The following is a 23,595-nucleotide window of genomic DNA, read 5'->3' on the forward strand; positions in this document are numbered from 1 at the left end:
CAAAGTGCTGGGTTGTAGAGTTGTAGAGGAAACCAGAGATCTTCTGTCTGGGAGATTTACTCATCCTTTAGAAACTACAATGTGGAAGTCTACAGCAGCTCTGTCAGAACTACAAAAAACCTGTTCCATTTCTTCATTTCCTCTGCTGTAGAGACAACAGAAAAATGCATCTAACTATTAAAAGGAAGGTAGCTTCCACCAATCTTCTGCATAGATTCCACTTTGAGAACAAAATGCAAATCATTTGTCCATAGTTTTAAGCTCAAGACAGGGAAATGGAGGAAACCCCGCTAAGAGATAATCAAGCCCAAACTCATAACTACAAACCCACAGTCAGTCTTATCAGTTCACTTAATTTAGTTGTTTCACATTTCTTTGCCAAATGAGTTTTAGCAGCACGTTCTGCTAAAACTCAACCACATCCTAGGCTCCCTCCACCTCCACACTGCAGCCTTCTCATCAGCTGTTCTTTAAGTCAGCTGATCCCTGATTTGAGATAACAGCACTGAGAGTCATCTTGCTGAATGTTCACCTTCTACAACCAGACAAGTCCTCCACAACCAACTCAATGGCAACAGTCAAGCCTGTCTGTCTCCCACCACAGTGTCTGAAGAGAAACTACACTTAGACGTGACTGCTTATGGCCTTTTTACAGAGTTCATTAGTTATTCTAATGGTTTTTATTTTTTCTTTTCTACAATTAAATCAGAAATAAACAATAGTTTATACAATGAGCATTTTCTAGTCTTTTATTCTAGACACTGCATCTTTTTACAGCTTAGTACAGACTCCAGATTCCTATAATATTGGACACAGCCTGGCAAATTAGCTGCTTTTAGTCCTCCAAATGTCACTTCTGAAGACCTCTGAAGGGGAGGAACGGACTACCTGAAAGCTTTCACAGTGAAGCACAATTTTCCAGAGTTTAAGTCATTACTATCCCCAGCATTTCCAGGAATGGATTTACTGTTCCAAGAGTGGTACTCACACACATCAGCAGAAGAATGACACTATGTCCTGTGTTTCCACATCTAAATGCTGTCCTAGTTCACTTAGCTATTCTAAGCATTTTAAACGTATCTACCACTTTGCAGGTTCATTTTTTTTCTCATTTAAAAGGAAGACAAGAGTCTTCAAGTCCACATAGGCTACAAAGCTAACACTTTTCTTGAATGAGTCACAGAGCATTTTCTGTTCTACTTTTTCTATCTGTTATAAACTGAATGACAATCTTTTTAGGTCTGATCTGTTATAAAATGTAAATTACTGGTGTAGAAAACAGACAGGAAAAGGGAAAGTCTTTTCAAATCTTGTCAGATACCTTTCTTGTCTGACCTGTGGGATGCTTTTATTTTGAATGGAATGAGTCTAAGATAAAAAGGAAAACTCTTGCTTTTCTCTTTGGGATCAAGGGCTCTCAAAGGCATAACACTGGTGTTATTTGTCTGATCCATCAAAGCAAGGTCATTACCTACTTTGGTCATGGAAAACTTCAAAAGTCTTTTCTGATACACTAGAAAAGCCAATGGCCAATGAGATCTGACTCGCCTGCACTCTCTGCATGAGGTTCTCTTATCCCACAGTCCCCCTTCTTCTAGAGCTGCAAAAGCAGGTGCCTCCATCTGGATCATCCCTGAGGCACTGAGCCAATTCTCAATTCCTTTTACTTGGGGGAAATAAAAAAAATAAAATAAGTGCAAAAGGTATTAGACTGAGATCTAAAGACGGTACAATTACATGTTTTGATCATTTGCCTTATTCAGCTCAACTCCATTGGAATATTTGATGACAGCCCACAAGACTGCTATTCTCTTTCAAGCATAACGGATAAATTCCAAAATTCAACTTTTGAACACAGGAACTTCAGACATCCACCTTGCTTAACCTGATATAGATGACTGAGAACCAAAGCACATTGCTCTCATTCAAAATTTCATGGAAGCCAACCCTTCACAGTTCCTCTTACATCTAGGCCACAAAGTATCCTTTTATTTTCTACAAAAAGATTATCAGCTTTATGACTGGCACAGTGCTCTGACTTTTCAGAAAACAGTGACTGGTCCAGCTGTCTTGTATCTTAATGAGTCTTACTATTAAGAAAATAAAAAAATATCCCACAAAGTTGAGATCTGCCTAATATAAATTTGGGAATGTAACAGCTTCAAAGGATATTTTTCTCAAGATCTCCAAACCTAGCCAAGATCTACTGTGCCTCCTATTTCCTGAAGAAGCTGTAAGTAGAAGATAGTAGGAAATATTTTTTCAGCCTTCACTGATACACAACTGACCTTTTAATCTCTGCTTAGCACCAGGCTGATACTGTTCTTTCAGAAAGAACTCACTTTCAGACTCAAATCTTTATCGCTTGAGAGAATACTCCTTGATTTTTTTTGTCAGATTTAATTCCATGTGGGAGATTTTTCCCCTCATCCTCACACTCAGGCATGGTTTGAAAGCTCATTGAACTCATTTCCATTAGACATTTTTTGAATATATCCCCTTTTGATTATCCTGTCAAAATAACACGGACTTAGTTTAGACACAATGTGTAAACATGACTGAATAAAGGAACAAAGCAACTAAATAATATTACTTCCTGTCCCCAGCAGTACTCCCTCTGGATCAAAGAAGCTGGAAACCAATTCTGGAGGTTCTGTTGGGTCAAACCCAGCATGGCACATCCTCTGGGATGCGTTTTAACCCTCCAATGAATAAAGAGGGAACAGATAGTGAGGTTGATTGACAACTGGCTGAATGGCAGGTCTCACAGGACTGTGACCAGTGGCACAGTCTAGCTGGAGACCTGTAACTAGTGGTGACTCCAGGGGTTGATACTGGGTCCAATGTTGTTTAATGACTCGGGAAAGAGTGCCTCTTTAGCAAGTCCACTGATAATATAAAACTGGGAGGAGTGGCCAGACTGGGGACTGACTTGCTGGAAAGCAGCTCTGTGGAAGACGTGGGGGTCCTGGTGGACAAGCAGCTGTCCCTGAGCCAGCAATGTGTCCCGGGGGCCAAGAAGGCCTATAGTATCCCAGAGTGCATGAGGAAAGGCACTGCCAGAAGGTGAGGGACGTGATCCTGCCCCTCTGCTCTGCCCTAGTGAGGCACATCTGGAGTGCTGTGTCCAGTTCTGGGCTCTCAGGACAAGAGAGACTTGGAGTTCCTGGAGCAAGTCCAGCAGAGGACTTTGAAGATGATTTAAGGACTGAAGCATCTCCCTTACAAGGAAAGGCTGAGGGAGCTGGGGCTGTTCAGCCTCAAGATGACTGAGAGGGGACCTCATCCACATCTGTCAGTGTCTGCAGGAAGGAGTCAGAGAATAGATCAGGCTCTGCTCTGTAGTGGTATTAAAAGGTCATCTGGACACAACCCTGAGTAATATCCTCTAGGGCTCTCTGCTTGAGCAGAGAGGTTGGACCAGATGACCTCCAGTAATTCCTTCCCAACCTTACCGATTTCTGTGATTCTGTGTGATTCTGAGAATTTTCATAACTGCTTTTGGACACTAACATGCTGATCATGGAAGCTTAGTCATCACACATTTAAAAGTTTTAACACAGGCTTCCACTCAAGGAGTCTGATGGCTTTCTAATGTGCATTTTTAACTGGGCTTCTAAAGCAGCAACTGCATCCCTGCTGCATGCTAACGATGGATTGTCAGCATCCTATGGAACTAATTACTTCTCTTTTAAATTGACAAAATCTTCTAGGCTGTGTGTGGGAAAACAAAGGACAGAAGGGATCTCATGGATGGCCTAGACTACTGTTGTCACAGACACCAATCTAATCTACATTAACTTAAAGAAAAAAGAATATTATGCTTGCTAAAAAATTTACAGTTATGGGTCTCTGAGCCAAGAAGTGCTTGGTTTTAAAGAAAACTGGTTGCATATGAAAGCCTTCTGATCATGATACACCTAACTGCTAGAAAGTTCTAGTCCCAAGGACCATGCAAAAAGGTAATATATGGAGATCTAACCAGCTGTGATACTGATATAAATTCTATACCCCTCTCTCTAAACAATTCACTTCTCAGATGAAATCCCCCTTGAGGCTGGAAGTCATATATTATAATTCTGGAATGTGAAGTAACCCTTAATTCTGCCCAGTTTATCAAAAATCCCTGTCCTACCCTCTCCCTTCTCACATTTCCTTGGATTCATTATGCCTTTAAAACGGGAGATTGCTACTAAAATCCCAGTGGGGTTGATGGCTGGAGCAAGAGAAACAGCAGGAGTCTCCCAAGCAGAAGATTGTAACTGTTCCAGTAATTTGATCAGTCCAGCTCTTCCTATGCAAAAATCCTATCAATTGAGAGGTGTCCCAGAACACGCAAACAATGTATCTAGGGGAGATAGGGAAAGAAAACAAGAAAAGAAAAGGAAAAAACCCCCTCAAATCATTCTTTACTAGGAGGTCAGAGTTCATTGGATTTCTACATTCACTGACCCTCATTCAAGGTAGGCTTGGTCCTATATTCCAGGCCTGGAACATTTCACCAGCTTCCTGATAAGAGTTAAGATTTCCTAAGCGGGCTACAGAAGAGAAAGTGCTCATTCAATACCAGAAGTCCACTGCCACATTTTCCTATTACAAGCTTGTCAGCCTGCCAGAGAACTTCTAGAACTCCTCCTTTGCTGTCTTCCCACAGAACACAAAGCAGCATATTCCTTCAGAGGCCCTATTCAAACTCCCTTACTTCTCCATGAGCCTGTATCTTTGAGACAATGGATAAGAGGAGGCGGACCACTTCCGCCATTCATTTGCTCAGCCTGCTGAAACGTCAGATCTGTCTGATCTTGCAGCAGAAGCATTATCCTTTGTTCTGATCAGGTTGCACAAATAGCTGTGCTTGTTTAAGTCACAGAGCAGAGATTTTTTTTTTTTCATGACCAATATGATTGCAGCTCACACAACACATTGTGTCCTACTAAAAATGTTGCAGTTCTGTTTTCCACCAGACCCAGCAGCTCTCCTACAAAAACGCCATTCAGTGTAACACACTAAGGAAGAAAGGGGAACTGCATAAATGCTGTTGCTACATGTATCCTAGACAAACACACCAAAATATCCATAGCCTCCCCAAATGAGCCTAGACTCACAAGCAGCACGTGAATGGGCTCATGCTGAAGAAGCTGGAGAGGTACAAGATGACTATGACTCCCAAGATATCCCACCACCTCTCTGAAGGTTAGGCAGTGATGCCAATCAGCAACAGCTGACTTTACAGGTCCTGACAGCTTATTTCTCCCCACACGGACAAACTGGGGTGGCCCGGTAACCCCTGCCACTGTGGTAACATACCTTTGCCCAGAATTCATGCTTGGACTGCTTGTCAGCCATCTGCAACTGAAGAGACAAAGGTTAGCCACTGCCTGGGCATATGAAAATTCAAAGTGGTACAGCTGGTGAGCAGCTCAGTTTCCCACATTGACATAAGAAAAATAAATCACCAACATCTACTGATAGAGTCATGAGGTCTCAAAAAATTACAAAGCATGGCTTTAATTTTCCCTTCCCCCTGTTCTGCCATAATGCACACTTATGAAAAACAGTTGCTATTATACATCCTTTCTTTTTCCTATGGTAGCATATCAAATTAGCCAGACAACACAACCCACAGGTTCTCCAGAACTTCAGCTTGTCAGAAAGTCTCAGACAAGTTGGAGGTTGAACTTTATGTAGTACAACTTTATGTAGTACCTCCAAATTTCTTACATTTTTGCCCAAGCGTAAGTATGCTGTGTCGTCTCTGTTATCAGGTAAAAGCTTGAATACCCATTTCTGGCTTCTAGCCAGCATTCAGAGAGAGAAAAAATTTGCTAATCCATGGCTGCAATGGAAAAAACACCTACCACGGGGGAAAAAAATCCTCCTGCCTTTAGCCAAATCTAATGTAATCTTTTCTCACAGCTGTAATATCACTCTGAATGCTTCACTACCTAACTTTAGCCTCACATACGGAGCACAGGGAATTACTGATACAAACCTTTTGTACAAAGCCAGTCTGGAAAAAAAAATACATAAATGGTTCTGTTTAATACTCCCTAGTTTGCAATCAGAATCAATACAGTTCCATGAAGATACTGCCATTTTAAGTAACGGCGATACCCTCCAAAACGCAACAGCATTATATGATTTCTCTTTCATAGAGGCTTTGATGTTCCTTCTATTATCCCAGTCTTGCTTTAGCACACATTTAATATTAGAATGCGTTCCAGGAGGCATATGGCAATAGAACTAGGTCAACCATTAACCAAATAACAGGAAGCTGCTCTGCAGAGCACACCCTTCAAAGCTTGCTTAATGAGCTAGCTCTTCAGAATGTGTCCTTCAGTAAGGTTGAAGCTAACAGTTCCATGGAGTTTTCTTTAAAGACACAAGGTCACCCAAGTTAGGCAACTTATGGGCATGAAAGACTCTGAGCAGCCATCCCAAAATGTAAAGGCATCTAGGTCAGATGTTAAGAGATGAAGAACATTCCACAGTCATGCATGGGACATTGAACATCAGGAAGCAATTCCAGTAATTTCTTCATCTGATGTGCAAGCAGGACCCGTTCCATCATTGATCTGCTCCCACACTTTCACAGGAAAAGAAAAGAGCCTTTGTAGAGTTTGTAGGGAAGGATACTATCACTAGACAAAGAGTTAGCATCTCTGTCCAGGCGAGAGTCAATTCCAAACACTTGCAAGGTTTGAAAAAAAGGGTTGATATTAAGGCTTGCAAATCAGTGTCTGACTAAATTCTTCATCTCCTGCTTTCTCCTTGATCTTGCTGAGATACATACAGGATTTAACATGATCTGCCAAATGCAGGAGAAAAAAAAATTCCATCATAATTTTTGGTATCTTTATTAGGTCCACCTCCATCTTACCAATTGCTTCCACTAAATATCATATTCCATACTTCTAAGCAACCAGAGATGCCCAGGCTTGAAATACAAGTTGTTAGGACTGAAAAGCATCAGGCACCAAAGAACAGAATCCACAAGTAACATGGAAGCCAGAAAGAGTTCTAATTCATATTACACTGTCAACAAAGCACTAGAGATGGCCTGATCAAATTGTTTTTAAACAAATAAAAGACAAACACTTGCCAGCACTCTAAATGAAAGGAAGTTTGCATACAACAGCCACTGATATCCACCACATAACTGCTGCAATAACATAACAGCCATGCACCATAAAGTAGTATAAACTTTTCAAATTCAGAAGTCACCATCAAGTTATGTGACTACAGTCAGATCTTGACACTAAGTGTATAATACACATTAATATTAGTTTTCTGATACTCTCATAAAAATGGATGCAGACTCTTATCTCTTTATTATAGTCTTCCTTTTGGACAGTATTTCTACAAAACAAAACATTCAGAGAACTTGAAGTCATTATTAACCCAAACAAAGACAACAATAAAAAAGTCTTCTTTACACCATTGCCAGGCTTATATTTCTCCATAATTTTTAACAGGAAGGAGTACTGTAAGCATTATATATACATCAAGAGTTTCCCCAGTAGTTCACAATTATCCTTGTGACAAAAATAAAAGGAAAAAAAACCCATAAACCACAGCCATGTCCAACAGACATTCTTCTACAAGTGCCTCCATAACTGAGAACTTCTGGGTAACCAAATGTCTGGGAGACAGGGACTCGGGTCCATCTTTCTAGTGCTAGATCCTCCTGGTTTACCAGATAATAATTCCAGTTCCTAATTACAGGCACAGCAAACGATGAGGCATCCATGATGACAGAGAAAACAGCCAGTGTGTGTGATCATATGTCCCTGCAGATTGCTTTGTATCTTAAGCGACAGCTCCTTGCTGAAACAGGCTAACTCAGTGGAAGACTGCCAAGCATGCTGTGGTGAGATTATCATCTTAGTAGTTATTTATAATAAACTATCTCCTGCAAGTAGCACCTTTTTCAGTATGAAAAAGTCACAGACAATGTATTTCCTTTGCAGTGCAGTGATGGTCTATGAGAAAATGTGCAGACAATATCTAGTGGCATTATTCATTTGAATATGAAGAAGCACTTCTGATGAACATTGTCCAGTATGTTCTAAAAAGTGTTCAACACCACTAGAAAAAGCACAAGATTGCCAGATACTACAAAATACAATCTGCAATGAAAATTACATGGATAGACAGGACAGAGTGACCATCCTGTACGAAAAAATCTTGATTTTCCTGCATCCTTATTAACTCTGATGCTGAAACAGCTACAACAACATGGAGTTATCTATGGAACCAAGAAAAACTCCTGTCTTGAGAGATGTTGTTCGAGTTTCATATAATTCCTCAGTGCCATTATTTGCAAGTGTCCTATGCCGAAGTGCTAGAATCCCATGGCTTCAACTGAAAAACCTGAATGGGGCCAATGAAGCTAGGAGGACTGTGTAAGGATGACGTTACTGCAGAAGAGAACAGTCTTCACACACAAGCCATGTTTTAGATGCATCCCCCCCCTCCCATCACCAAATTGCAACTCAGAAAACATACTTGTGGGTTGACTACTCCCACACTCCCACTTGAGTTCTTAGAAACATATGAAGAAAGTTGTACTTTTGCAGGGCTACCACAGAACAGCATCTACGACAAGGATTCATTCAAGGGGATCTGTAATACATTCTTTGAAGATCCTGCTGAACAGGCAATGGAAACCGTGAGAGCTCTGATTATGGAGTTCAGCTCTGCTGTGCCCATCAGGAAACAAGCTCTCAGCTTTCCAGAGCTTCCCAGGCTGCAGATACAGGAAGGTATCTCCAGATGTTATGGGAGGAAAAAACTCAAACCAGTACACCAGTGTGTGACTGAGCTGATAGAAGACATATCCCCACATTTCTAAGTCCACAAAATGCTTAGCAAGTTAGAAATCTTTTTATTTCCACAGATTAGACAGATATTTGGCTCTTAAAAAAAATAGTGTCACAGTAATTTGACAGTAGCTTTAGCCAAATAAGACAAAGGCATTCTAATAGTGTATTTCTGCTAAAATGAAAGCAGAAACAGTTACAATAGCTTTCTACATTTTCTTAGTGATTACGGAGTGCCAAAGGCTACACAGTACTACTTGCAGCATTTCATACCTTCTGCATTTTGCAGCTGCAGAACAACGTTCTCAAATGGTTACACCTTTTGAACAAACTATCTCTGCACTAAAGCCAAAGGATCCTCAATGAAACTCATCTGAAGCTCAGGACTTGAAACTCTTTCTCTAGATCTGCTACTTCAGCCTCCACACAGCCCCTTTTATAATCCATCAGATATGCTTCTGGAGTGCTCTTCATCTGTTTTGTTTTGTTTTTTAAACAAAACAAAACAAAAAAACCAACCAACAACAACAACAAAACAAACAAACAAACAAAAAACCACAAAAAAACACAAAAAACCCCAAACAAACAACAACAAAACCCCAAAACAACAAAAAAAAACAACAACAAAAAAACCAACCCCACACACACCAAACCCCCCCCCCCCCCCGCCAAACACACCCACACCCCCACACCCACACCCCCACAAACAGGTTCAGAAAGAGAGAAAGAAATTAAACCCTGCTGGGCTGAAGTTTACAGGTGACAAAGCAGAAGGTAATTGTTTAATACCAAGTATGAAAGCTGCATAAAAGGACAAGATGCAGAGGGGAAAAATCTATTTGGGCTTCCTGCACTGGCATGAAATGGCTGCTTTCCTTCTTACTGCCAGCTCCCATGCTTCATGTTGACATTACACATCCTGTGCTGTAGATCCACCCCCATGCTGATGCTTGCCCAACAGAATTATCTCCTGCGTCACAGCAGTGGTAACAGAACTGCTGGCTCTGCAGATATGAAAGCACTGTTTCAATGCTTAATACACGAAGCAACTGGACACACTACCAGATATTCTGGGTTGGTTTATGGCACTCTCAGTGCTGTATTACTTGGCCCAACCTTCTGTTAAGCAGATGGTCTGTTCTCCCCTTGGGACCAAACCATTAAACTTTATTTTATTAATTCCTACCAAAATGCAGGGACAGTTTAGAACACTTGTATCTGATTTATCTCCAACAGGGTTGCTAAGATGAAAATGACCTAAAAATAACTAGAAATGCTGCTTCACACCAACAGAGAACAAGATCTTTTGGAGTAAATGTTTAAATGATCTGCCAGATGAACTACCACAGCAGTATGAACCACATGGATAGCAACTTGTATTATGTACACATACTCAAAGGTACACACTCTTGTCATTGTAGAAGGGCCTAGGTGTATTTTCCCTGATCTAAAGCACTTCTGCCTTGAACAGGCAACATGAATGTTCTCACCAGAACATCCAAAACAAAGTCATGAAATCATATTTCAGGGACATGCTAGTGCTGACTGAAGTCAAAGCTGAATGTCTGTAACATACATGCTCCTTCTGTCAAAATACAAACAGTAAGACTAAAAGGAAAGGATCACTTGAATGAAAGGGAAAGAATTATCTAATGCACACTCTTCCGCTGAATCTTGCAAATCTGCTACAACCATGCCCTCACATGCAACCACAAATGAGCATCTTATGTATGTAGGTGGTAGCTGTTGAAAGTTAAGGGCATCTTCTACTCAAGATGTAATTTCCAAACGCCTCCCTGAAAGCTCCATAAGATTAGTCCATGCAGCCAAGGATTTGGTCTTCAGATGTTTACTCACACAAGTAGCTGCAGTGAAACTCAAAATCGCAGTGACTATTCACATGAATGAGCTTTTACTGTATAAGGGCTTTAGCCCCCATTGTCTATTATCTACCAAATGTACTACAGCAACAAGAAAAAGCAATGGCATTGAGATCTGACCTTTTTAAAAGCCTTTGTTAACGTTCCCAACAGTGGCAGTGAGGAGTTATAAAATAAATAAATAAAGCTACATGCCTGCACACAAAACAAAATCCCAGGAATGTAAGAAGAATTCTGCAAAAGTTGCAGTTTTACTGTCTTCCAAAGAAAATAGGAAGACAATCCACATAAAATCTAACTATAGTACATCATTTAAATCTGTTCTTCACGGCTACCACTACAGTGCAGTGCTTCCAAATCATTGTTCAGATTGCTGCACACATGCATCTGTCTGAGGCTGTCTTCTCAATCTAAACCTCCAAATCTCTGCAGGCTGGAGTGTCATATATGCTTAAATAGAACAGCACCACTTTTATCCAACTTCCTACATGGTATTAACTTCTAATGTGGAAGGAGATCACAAACCATCTTCTTTACACCACCTGGGCAACTAAAATGCTCTTTTGGTCATCCATTACTGAAAGTCTTACTGAGACATGAATAACTCTCCAATCTGGATGTCAACAGATCAGCAGGTACTGCCTTCAGCTCATAAGCACACTGCTTAATTCACCTGTAAAGAGGATTAGATGTCTTCAGCACATCAAGGAAACAAGGATGAGAACAGACTGTATGGCATTTTAGCTCCATCTATCTTTAAAATTTCCCCAAAGAGCAGGATTTTTTTTATGTCCCATTTAAGTTACTAACTCATCATCATATGACTGGCCTCCACTGCCATGACATACAAAACTTTAGTATATGGTGACAGGCCCCCTAGAAAGTCATTCCACAACCTGAAACATCATCTACCCTTCAAACACACTAAAAATAGATTCCTTACCCCCCTGAGGTCTCAGCAGCCCATCTGATATTACAGTACAGTATTAACAAACCTATGTAGACACGAATTCTTAAAATAAATATCTTCAGAGATAAAACTAGAATACCAGCAAGCAAGTAATATTCCTGTACACCACTGAAGTAACATGGGTGAAGCTGTGGAAGCATTGAAGAACCATGGAGGGCAAAGACCATTTCATGTTCATTTTGCAAGAGGACAGCACGTGCAACCTTTGGTCAACCTGCCTGTCATCTTGCCAAGCAACTTCTGACTCAAGGCTTGTTGTCTGAAAGCCCTTTTCTGAGTACAGCCTCAGCAGTTTTCATGCAGTTCCTTGGGAGAACAACACTGAAAATCTTGTCTTCCCCCCCTGCTCCACAGTGGAAGGAGAACAACACATTTGTAGAGGGTGTGGAATGGAAAATTTATTGTAGTATGTTATCACCTCTGCAATCTGATAATTTGAAAATAACTCAGGTTCACTCATTTATTCATGCATCTCGGAGACCAAAATATATTGACTCACTCTTTCAGTAGCCCCAGTGACTACTACAGTTTTGTCCTTGGAGCCAGAGATTCCAGGTCTCACACATGCATGGATATTCTGGGAGGAGAAACCTGTGTGCTCTTGAGCAACAACAGCTTCTCCTCGACCCACCAGAGTGGAAACACACCAGGAACCAGCATCACTGAAGGGTTAAATATACTCATCCTGCAAGTCCTGAGCTGAAATCCACCATATATGCTGATGCACAACACAGCCTTCAGTCACATTTTCCTACAGAAGAGTTCTCCTCTCCCCAGGTCCTGGTGCTGTTGCACACTGGGCTGTTTTACACCATCTGCTTGATCACAGACCAGAACTTGGCCTCTACACGACCTGACACAGCTGAAAGCTGATATGCTTTCTCCCCACTGCCCTCCCCCAACGAAGATAAATGGTCATTTAGACCAAAAGGAACCCGTCCCCATTGACTTAATTCAAGTTACATTAATTCAACTTTTGGGATGCACTCCTGTCCAGGAACCCAAACCCTCTCTTGCAAGACTGCAAGCTACAGCCATATGAAAGGGGAGGAACAATTAAGCAGTCAAGGAGCTAATTAACCAGGCTGAGAGCTGTCTGGCTGCTCTCAATTTTCCATCAGCCATTTGTTAACATTTTTACACTTGGCAAGTTATTTAACAGAGCATGATAGAAGCAAGGCTTCAGAGCCCACCAGTGCTGGAGGTCCCATATCCTGCATCCAGAGCCACTCAGTTGTAGACAGGGGAGGGAAAAACTGAAACGCAAAACCAGAGCTTCCAATCAAATATGGAGAGAAATCATTCCAGTTGTTCATTCTGACATTTTTTTTTTTCAAAGTGCCACTAGTCTCACAACACAGAAGAAAACAAGAAGATGACTCCATTGGCCATTGTTTTCCAAACTTTGCTGCATCACCAACTAAGTAGATACTGGATGTATATTAATCTCTTCTTCCATACTCACCACAAGCAACAACACGCTTGAGAAGGCATGATCAGTCAGAGTTATAGCAGTGACATAGACACAAAGTGGCAGGTAACTAGTTCCCATCTCTCAAAGAGCAGAGCAGGTCTGCTCCAGCCTCACACACCAGAACCACTCATAAAAGGACATTTTTCTTAAGTACAGAGTAGTTTGTTTCAACACACTCAGCAACAGAATCTAGCATCAAGATCTTAATTTCCAATAGCCCTGTTAAATCCTAATTATGCCTATTTTACTGGGTAGAGGGATAGATCACTGAAGGAATTAAAAAAATTTAAGAGTAAGATTTCAAGGGCTGGACCCCAATTCTCTGGTCTCTTCTGTGTTTGGTCAGAGAGACCCAAACCCCATTACAAAGAGCCACATGCCCACAAATCTAGCTGAGTCTGATTAGAACTGAAGAATCCAAGTCTAAAAAATAAAATCTTAAAATAAAAATTTTAAAATAAATACATAAAATCTTAAATAAATATCCATGGGTCTCTCTAAGTGCTCTCCAGAAACAGTTTGCTCAACTAGAGATGAACACTCATCTTTGACTCACTACATCCACCTCAAAATCAGCACTCCTGCAGCTATTTAAAGTTGAACGCAGACTGCAGTGTTCACTCTGTTTAATAAAAATTCAGAAAACAACAACAACAATAACAAAACAAAGAAGAACAAACAAAAAAAAACACCAAAAAAAAACAACAACAAAAGGAAATGAGGAAGAAGTTGCTAAACAATCACCACTGACATAAGCCACCTTCTCCAATCCCTCTAGAATTTCTGACTTTGGATCTGTTTGAACTGTCAATTTAATATCAACAAGAGAGAGACAGAAAGGAAAAAAAACACTTTTCAGCATCATCAGCCAGCTGAATTCTAGCATTTGGGCCACAGCAAGGCCTTTATTAATGATCCCTTTCCCAGCTGCACACTAAATTAAATTCTCCAGCAAGTCAAAGTAATTAGAAAGTAAATGAACCGCCCTCCATGTCACAATCATGCTGGACCAAAATCTTCCAGCACATGTGGTCTTCCCTTAACTATGCTGTTAATTTTTTATAAATATGGAGAAAACTCAAAAAAATATGTGCTGCTGGAGCACAGGTTCTATGTGTCACATTCCCCCATTCTGCCAGCAGTGAGAGGTCCAGGCACAACAAGTGGGAGGAATGTTTTTGCCTGGCTCCTGTGCTAAGTAGCTATTGTGTTTTGAAGTATTTGCATGACAACAGTTCCAACCCAGGATGACCCATCTTCTTCCCAAAAGGAATATCCTGTGATGCCTTCTCTCCACCCTGAAGCACTGCTATTTCGACCGTAGGAGCTGCAGCAGAAAGGAAGAGTTTGCTCATTCGGCAATGCAAAGAAGCCCCCATTGTCCTACCAGGCCACGGAAACAGTGACCACATGTACATCAGAAGATTCCATTTTTAGCATTTTTCAAAACAAAGTCTTCTCTTTCACATTATCACGAGCACAGTGAATCCTCCCTCAGTCCTCCCATCTCATTCTCTGCAATGTCTGCTTTGTTTTGTCTTGAAAAATCATTCTCCTGCCTCTCTGCCCCACGCCACTGCTTTATTAGCAGCAAGTTTCCACTGCACACAATTATGGCATGCCTTAGCCTACTTTTCTGTTTGCTGAATAGCTCTGCCTATTTTCTACTTGTGCTGATGCTACCATTTACTTTTCCTGACACTCTAATCCTTGTATCCTTTGAAGACCTAACTTCCTCCACCATGACAGCAGTTGCAGTTCTCAGGCCCCTTTCCAGTCCTTTTTAATAGCAACAGTAATGCCACTGCTGAACATCCCACCTCCTAATCTTCAGGTCAGCCTAGAGCCTGCATCTGTAACAAGTGCTGCAAATACACCACCGAGAGCATGCATTATCTAAATGACGAGCAAGTTATTAATTGCATATTCCTGGAATTGAAAGAGAATGAAAAACACAGTCCCATAATACAAACACTTAGCTTCTTCTCACATAATCCCAATTAGATGGTCTTATTTTCCACCACAAAGTAAGAAGTGACACACTTCAACAACTGAAATCTTTATTAAGCTAGTTCAAAACTAATAGAAGTAGCTCAGTGAATCAAATGTTTTCTCAGAATTATTTGTTGTCAACACACTGGCCTTGCAATGATTGCTACCCTGATAAGCTCTAAGTCCTTCCTAATCACTCATGACATTGATGCTGTGCCTACAGCTCTTTATGCTGACATTAAACAAGTATTCTTAAAGAGACTCCGCTCAAGAACAATTCCTGAGCATCCTGAGATCTCTCACTTCCATCTTCATTAAATTACCAACTAAACTAAACTAAATTAAGTGCTTCTCTTGATGGATCTTAGCATCTTCTAACCAAAAAAGCTGCTTCTAGCCCAAGCCAAAAACCTCCTGTATTCCCCCTAGAGAGCAGCTGTGGAGGTCCAGAATTATACCACAAAGATAAGCCAAAACTATAGAGACTTTTAGATGGAGGAGAAATAGAAAGTATAGCACTGCTGCTAGGTGTGAGACTGATGTTCTGATAATCAATGTGTCTCAAAAATTACTACAAAACAGTCACAACCAATGATGAGGGAAGGCTCTTTTCCATACACTTCTTAAGGAAGAGTTCCTTCAAGTCGTAATTAGGCAAGGATATTTTGAGTTACTGCAGTAACACATGCCAGTTCAGGCTGAACAAAGCAACTGTATCAAGATCTTCAATTTCCAAAGAGCTGAAAAGAACACAGAAGAAAATTTATACTGTATATAAGACTGTGTTTAAGACTCCAGATACAAAGACTCCCCTTTCCTCAACTCAAACCCTCTCCTTCAAACCTCTTCAGAGTTGTATTTGTACTGCAACTTCTGGTACAGCTTCATAAAGCTCAAAAGATGAGGGGCAGACTTTACATCTTTGGAATTGTTTCTAAAGTTGAAAGAACAAAATGGAACAAAATCCAAAACAGTCTCACATGATTTTCTATTTACCTGTGTGTCCAAATTCCCAAACACAAGACGAAAACAGAAGAACACTTCCAAAAGTCAGGATTCAGATTAAGACAACGTTCTATTAAATCCAGTCCCCTCTTTTGGAAACTTCTACTAAAGCCTTTTTTTTGCTACAACCAACAAGATAATTATCATAAGTTGATCTATCTCCCTTCCTCCCCCCTTTTCTTCTTTCAGCACTGGCATACAAACCATGCTATTTTAACTTCTTTCCTGTTCTCCCTGTTCTTCTGGAACATTTTATTTTCAACAGTCAACTCATTTGGAGAAGTGCCATGCTGAAGTTCAACCGTTTACAATGTTAACTGTGTCTCTGCCAGCAGCTGAGGACTTGCATCACACCACCTTCTCCAGCACCTCTTGATCAAACAATTTGAGTTCCTCTCTCTGAGAAGTTAGCAGATGTTTAAGCAACCTTCAGTCTCGTTACACTCCTTTTTTTTTTCTCTCAAAATTATTCTCACTCTGAAGAGCAAGATGGCATTTCTCATTCTCTCCTCAATTAACACTTTGCAGACCCCCTGCTCACCTCCTAAGGGCCCATAGATTGCTTGACTATTTAGTGCTCCAGAATGAAAAAACTGCTTGAAAAGCAAGCAAGCATTTAGGCTGATGAAGTTCAACATTTTTGGTGAAGCCAGCAATTAGAAGTTCAGACTTGAATACATTCTGATCAAGTACGATGCAAGTTAAGCAAATCATACAGTTCTGGCACTAGCAGCAGACCATCTTCATCCAGAACAAGTTCACAAAACACATATTCTTTTATTTCAAAATAGAGAAATATCTGTTTGGAGATCATTTACATTATTTTTCTTCTACAATGGATTGGAAGTGCAACAAAATATAAGGAAACAAAACACATAAAATTACACAGACATGTTGGCCTTTGTAGACCTTTCCTGATTTGTAAAAACAGGATCTCCTTCCTCTATCAGCGTGTTTCTCCAAATTACGCTTTTCAGAATTTCACTGAGAACTTTTGGGTTTGTCCCTAAGTTTGCTTGGTGAAGCTTCATAATGGGACAATGTTAGTTAATGAACAGCACACAGCTATTCACCAGTTTCTTTTAAAAAAGAACTTTTAAGTCCTTTTTATGTAATTCCTTACTACAAGGCAAAGTTGTTCTGCTCAATTACAGAAATTATCCACAATACCATACGAAGTGTTACAGCAAACTACAGTAATCTCAACTTATATTGTAACTCTACACATTTGGAATAATAGGAAAACTCAATATGAAAAATTAATAATACAGTTGTTCACAGGAGTTCCAGATTTCAAGAGACAAATCTGGGCTTTTCTGAAGTAATCTTCCTCAAACTGTAAAGTTGTACAATTACAAAACTTAAGTTCTTCCCATTTCCTTTTTAATTAAAATTAAACTTGTCCGTTCCTTAGAGCCCAGAGTAACATCTGCCAGATATCCAGACATCTATGTTGAACAATACTCATGTACTTATCAACTCTATTTTTAATTATTTTTTTATCAGTCTTCATAAAAGTCAATCCTCTTTTAAGTCAAAGTTTACAACACCAATGAATTTGTTATAAACTTTACTGAATTGGAATTATCTTTTTTTTTCCACTTCCACTTGCAATTGTTCTACTTTCCAGTTGCAGCATTCCATTATGTACGCATATTCTTCAAGTCTAAACATACCCAACATATTTTTAGTTTTCCTCTTGCAAAATACTTTTTTTGAAATAATGAAATTCTGAACATGTAATTTTAAACGTCTCATCAACAATCCACTATGAAGGTAGTAAAAATGTATAAGGAAATCAAGTATTGTTTAAACATTTTTAAACAGTGGTTCATAGCTTATGTCTAATGGGTTTGAGAAAAGTGATTAAGAAAAGCAAATTTATATACTGAAGCATAAGCTACAAATGCTTTTTCTTTCTGTTAGAGCTTGAACCAAGAAAAAGTTGTGTGCCCACAAACAAAATCAATTGAAAGCCATTGTCTAAATTAAGAAGTTTACACTTGATTAGGAGAAACATTCATGTCACTACCATCTCAAGAATTAAGATTATATTTCTAGAACTTCTTTAAAAACCAATGATTTTGGTAGGTTTTTTGGTTTGTTTGGTTTTTTGGGGGTTTTCTTTGATTTGTTTTGTGGGCTTTTTTGAAAATAAAATAAGTTCTTTAGCTAGTATTTTAACAGCAAGATGAACTTCAATCTTTCTGGGCAGAACTACAGCAAGAAACATCATTAACAAGAACAAAATTCTATTGAGAGATTTCAGTGTCATAATGAATAACACCATTCTCACTCCAACTCAAACTATTGCAATGTTGTTTGGCTTTCTAGGGTTGTCTGTGACCACAAAGTAGGGTAAGATCATAAAGATCCTGAGCATAAATCTCAAACCGTTCTTGGAGTGCACGTCCCATGTTCAGTGGCAATGCATTTCTAGGGCACATTGTGGTGCAAACACCAGCTGACCTCTCAAGCAGTGAGAGGAGATTAAGTTCTGAACTATGAGTAGTCAGCATAGTCTTCTTATATAGAGGAGGGATATCTATGATCTGACTCAAATAAGCAAAGGTCAGTGGGCAATTTTTCAGTTTCTTCAATGGTTGCTGATTAAGACCTGTGCAAAGACTGAAAAATGCATCAAATAATATGACCTCAGGGGGATAAAAAACCCAAAACACCACCACAACAACAAAAAACCCAAACCAACCAAACAATAACAACAACAAAAAAACCCCAACCCTAAAAACCAAAACGGTTAACTTCTCCTTTTGTCAAAATGTAAGATTAAACATACCTGAAATGGTATGCTCCATGGCCCTCTTCTAAAATATGGAGACAACCACAGTATCTCAGTAATTTGGGTGATGTTATCAGCAACCAGAACTTAAGAAATGCACAGTTGATAAAGCAATATCCTTCCAAGGTATATTTGATTACATTTTTTCCATAGCAAAAATAAAACAAGGACACTGATTTTAACCTTTCAGCTGGATCTCAATTTCATCACAAGTCATTGCAATCCTCAAATCTTTCTATTTTCTTGCACATCTGGGAGTGTTGTGATTCAGATTCACTGGTCCTTACCCTGACACTTACATCTTCCATTTGTAACACAAATTTGTTCTTAAACTCTTCAGAGTAACGCAGCTATGAACATAACTGATACTTTTCCATGAAGCTCTGCCTTCAAGCTCAACAGCACTATTGAATCAGTGAATGAAACTGCATTTCAGTCCCCCTCATGCATTTCAGTATGTACTTTGAACTTTTTGAGGAACTGCATCTACCATGCAACTGATGTGCAAATTTAGGTGGGTGGGGAAAGAGCAAGGCCTGCTTTGGGTCTACTCAAAACTATTTCAGATTAAAAGCTGTGTGAAAAAAAAGCAGACAAACTCCTGTTCAACTGCTATCTCACTTTAAAGATCTCAGGTTTCCATAATAACATTAAAATCATAATAAGAATGTTGCTCTGACTTTTCAGAAAAACAGTATTTTATGACACCAAAAAGACAGCTGTGAAAACTGCTTTGTTTTTTTCCAAGAGAAATTATGAATGTTATGATGCTCTGAGGAACCTCCTAAAAGCTTGCCAGTATCATTTTAATGCAACCTAGTGAGTGGGGAGAAATATTCCATCTAAATTTAAAACACATCCAAAAGAAGGAATACTCTTGAAAATGAGATGTTAAAAATCCCCAAAATTAGGCACCATCATCATCACCTAGGAAAAAAAAAGACATTTTATTATATCCTCTGGAAGAACCTGAGCAGCCTCAAGGTGCATGCACTTACCTCCAAACACTTTCGAAAATCTATATATATGCTTACATACACTATTTATTTGGCCAACTGATCAACCTCTTAAATTCTGTGGTGTTTAACCAAAGAAAAATATCTAAAAAGGTGACCTCCACATGTAAGCATCAGAGAAAAAAAGCCTGAGGATGTGTTTCTCTTGTGTGAAGGAGAATCTGAACAATTTCCTCCAATCCTCATTTCCTGATAGCATGAAGACAGTGAGAAGACCCATCACAATGTTGTACACTGAAAAATCTGAAGGAAACCTTAGGGGAAAAAATCATGATTAAGCCAGCTACTGCCAGCAAAGCTTCAAAACCTGGAGAGATATCCACAATGTTAGGAGCACTTCCCATCTCAGCTTTGTCTACTCTCTCTCTCTCCTCCATTTTCTGGTGGAGCTAGAGAACATGACATGGCTTACCTGACTCAGATCACAGCTCTCTGCCAAACTAGTCACTTCCTCTTAGACATGCAAGCAGCTTCATGAGACAAACAGACCCCTACAGATGCACACACAAAAGCAGCAGCAGAAAGCACTCAAACTTGAAGGTCTTTCTCCTTCCAAACACCAGAAAAACAAATGAAACTTTGCCTTTTTCTCCCCCAAAAGAAGGAGGTGAAGGGGGAGAGGAATCCTATCAGATCACAACTACATGAAGCTCCAGGAGGATCTCTCTGTGTGGAGAATAGAAACCAAAATGCTGAGAGGGGCCGGGGGGGGGGGGAGGGCGAGGGGGGAAGGAGAAGGTTACTCCAGAAGACATAAAGAGCCTGTGGACTCTGTGTGCATGTGTGCGAGAGCGAGGAGAAGCTTTGTGTTGTGGAGCCTGGACTGGAACCAAAGCAGACAGCTTGCAAATGGAGGACAGGGAGATAAAGAAAGGGAAAGAGGGGGAGAGATAGGGAGAAACCTGCTCTGGGTGGTTGAGAAAGGGACAGAGGAGAAAGCGCCTTCTCCCTTGCCTGGTTTAAAGGTAGGGACATCGGGGAACTGAGCAAGTAGAAGTGGGCTCCTTCCCTTTCCTTTCTTCCCTTCTCGCTCTCTTTCTCTCAAAGGAGAGCACAAGGGTGTGTAATGGCTCCTGCTCTCCAGCTGAACGCTGTCCTCCTCCAAGCAACCTCCTGCGGGCACCACCAGCCCCCCAGCCCCGACGCTGCCGGGGACCCCCGCATCCCAGCGAGCCGCGGTGGGGGTACCACCGCCGGGGTGAGGGACCAACCTCGCCAATGGCGAAGAGGGCAGCGAGAGGGGATGAGGAGAAAGAGGAGGAGGGGGAGAGTGACTGAAAGAAAGAAAGAAAGAAAGAAAGAAGGAAAGAAAGAAAGAAAGAAAAAGAAAGAAAGAAAGGAGAAAGAAAGGAAGGAAGGAAGAAAGAGGTCACCCGATTGCCTGGGTCGTGCCAGCACGGAGCTTTTCTCTCCTCCGTGTGTCTCCCGTTTCTGATCCAAGTCCACACGCACAGCACCATCCAGACCTCGCACACACACACATATCCACTCGGGTACCCCCCACCCCGAAAGCTCGGCTGGTATCTCACTTATCTCCCCATATTGCCCCCCCATCCCCCTCCGTAATGCAACAACAAAAAATTAATTAACCGCCTTCCTCCTCCTCCCACCACCACCACCACCACCACCACCAGCACCTCCTCCTCTTCTCCTCCTCCATGCAAGAGACTTCTCTCTCAAACAAAACACCCCGCTCTCGCTCCCCTCTCTTCTCTTTTTTTTTCTTCCTTTCTTTCTTCCTCCTTCCTCCGTTGACGGAATGAATGGATTCAGAGGAAGGTGGTGAAAAGAAAGACAGGCAGAAAAGACTAAACAAAACACACACATACAAACGAGAGATGATCTCTCCAATGCCAAACCAGAGATGGGTTTTAATTGCAAGAACTTACAGGAGCGTCCCGGCACTGCTGCTCTTGCTGCTGCCTCCTCTCCTCTCCTCTTCCTCCCTGCCTAGCTCTTCTTGTTATTGTTGTGGAAGTTGTTTTGTGAGTCTCATGTGCTCCTTGCCAGGTCTCAGCAATGGAGGATCGCCATCTTTCCCTGCTTCCCCCCCCCCCCCTCCCTCTCCCTCTCCCTCTCTCTCTCTCTCTCTCCTTCACTGGTTTGCTGCAGCTGCAGATGACCTGAGATATCCGTCTCTCTCTCTCTCTCTCTCTCTCTCACCCTCTGTGTCTCTCTCTGAATAATGAGCAACCAGAGGGAGAGAGAGAAAGAAGACAATCTCCTCTCCTACCACACAAAACGCAAGAGCACCAGGGGGTGCAAGAATCCTTTCTAACAACAACAACAACGTGTAGGGGAAAAGGAGGAAAAAGAGAAAGAAAAGAGAAGAAAAGAGAGGAGGAAAAGGCAAGAAGAAAGAGGAGGGACGTGGAAGAGGAGGGGGAAAGCAAACAAGCGAGAGAAAGACCCAGGAGGCAGACAGATGGAGAAGATGGTAGTGATAGAGAAGGAGGTGTTGAAGATGAAGGAGATTAAGAGGAGGAAGGTGGTAACAAAAAGTTAAGGTTTGGGACACTGAATCACTCACGGGCCAGGGAGGAGGAGAAGAAGGGGGAAAGATCTGAAGATCTTCCCCTTCCAAGCTGTTGCCTTCACAAAGCTTCCTGTGCAGGAGTGCTCAGCAGCTCCTGCGATGCTGGGGGAGCCACTCGGATGGAGCACTCTGCTGGGTCATAGCTCTCTTCCAGCCATGGCAAAAACCGGTTTCTACATGCAGAGCTGCCCCCAAGGTGATCCCTTGGACACATCCATCTAGAGGCTAATCTTCCCTGAGCAGGGTAAAGAACATAAATGGAGCTGGAGGTTGGAAAGTATAAAACTAGATCTACCACGTGGTTGCTTTTTAATCTCCTTTCCAGCTCGCATTTGATGTGGAGAAAGGACACTCAAATTGTCCATTTCTGGCACGTATTTTGAAGTCTACTCCTGGAAATAAAGACAGTTATCTCCAGGGTTTTTATTTCTCACAAGCATTTGAGAGAAAAGAGAGCTTGTACTACCGATCACCAGAATCACTTCCTACATTGGTGAAACGTTTTTGGCTGCAAAATAAAATAAATAAATCTACTTAAAATAACTTTTATGCCTTCCAACACTTAGTTGTCTGCTTCTTTGTGACTGAGTATTTAAAACCGTGGAGACTAACGACCAAGGCTCACAAAGAAAGGTATCTGGGTGATGAAGGCAAGCAGACAAAGACAAAGGGGCTGTAGCTTGCATTTTTATTTAGTGTCCTTTCTGTTAAGCATTGGCCTGAGTTACTTCTTTTGCTCGACACGCCCCACCTCAATCCCCCTCCCCCCCTCCCATCTTTATACTGCACTAGGTTAGATTCTTTTTAGGGTTATGTCTAGCGCGGAAAGGGGGGATTAGGATGGAGGAGAGGAATTAGGGGTTACGTGCAGATTCAGTAAATCAATACACGGGAGAGAGGCAAAATCAATTTGAGCACAAGGGCATGACTGGTATTGGAACATCAGTGGAGTTTCTCGAGCCCTCAAGCTCTGCAGTTTGCATAGGTGGAAGAGAGACTAGAACCACGAAGCTCCGGTTCAGGTGAAGGGGGAGATCCTCTCCTACTCCGAGGAAATTCTGTATGAGTGGTGAACGTGAGATGATCTCCATAAAATTTGA

At 41.1% G+C, this 23,595-nt stretch overlaps 1 protein-coding gene across 3 annotated transcripts in view; it reads right to left on the bottom strand.

The window, feature by feature from the left end:
* Positions 1–22,022, bottom strand: part of ZNF462 (zinc finger protein 462) — a 91,921-nt gene extending 69,899 nt beyond the window's left edge. For 2 of the 3 annotated variants that reach the window (XM_032674971.1, XM_032674969.1), the window contains exon 1: positions 21,849–22,022. The gene's annotated coding sequence lies outside the window, so the exon portion shown is untranslated. Of the gene's footprint in view, positions 1–21,332; positions 21,481–21,848 lie in introns of those variants that run through there. The other variant, XM_032674970.1, reaches the window with a different exon arrangement.
* Positions 22,023–23,595: the final 1,573 nt, after the last annotated feature.

This window comes from Chiroxiphia lanceolata, chromosome Z, assembly GCF_009829145.1.
Source record: "Chiroxiphia lanceolata isolate bChiLan1 chromosome Z, bChiLan1.pri, whole genome shotgun sequence".
NCBI lineage: Eukaryota > Metazoa > Chordata > Aves > Passeriformes > Pipridae > Chiroxiphia > Chiroxiphia lanceolata.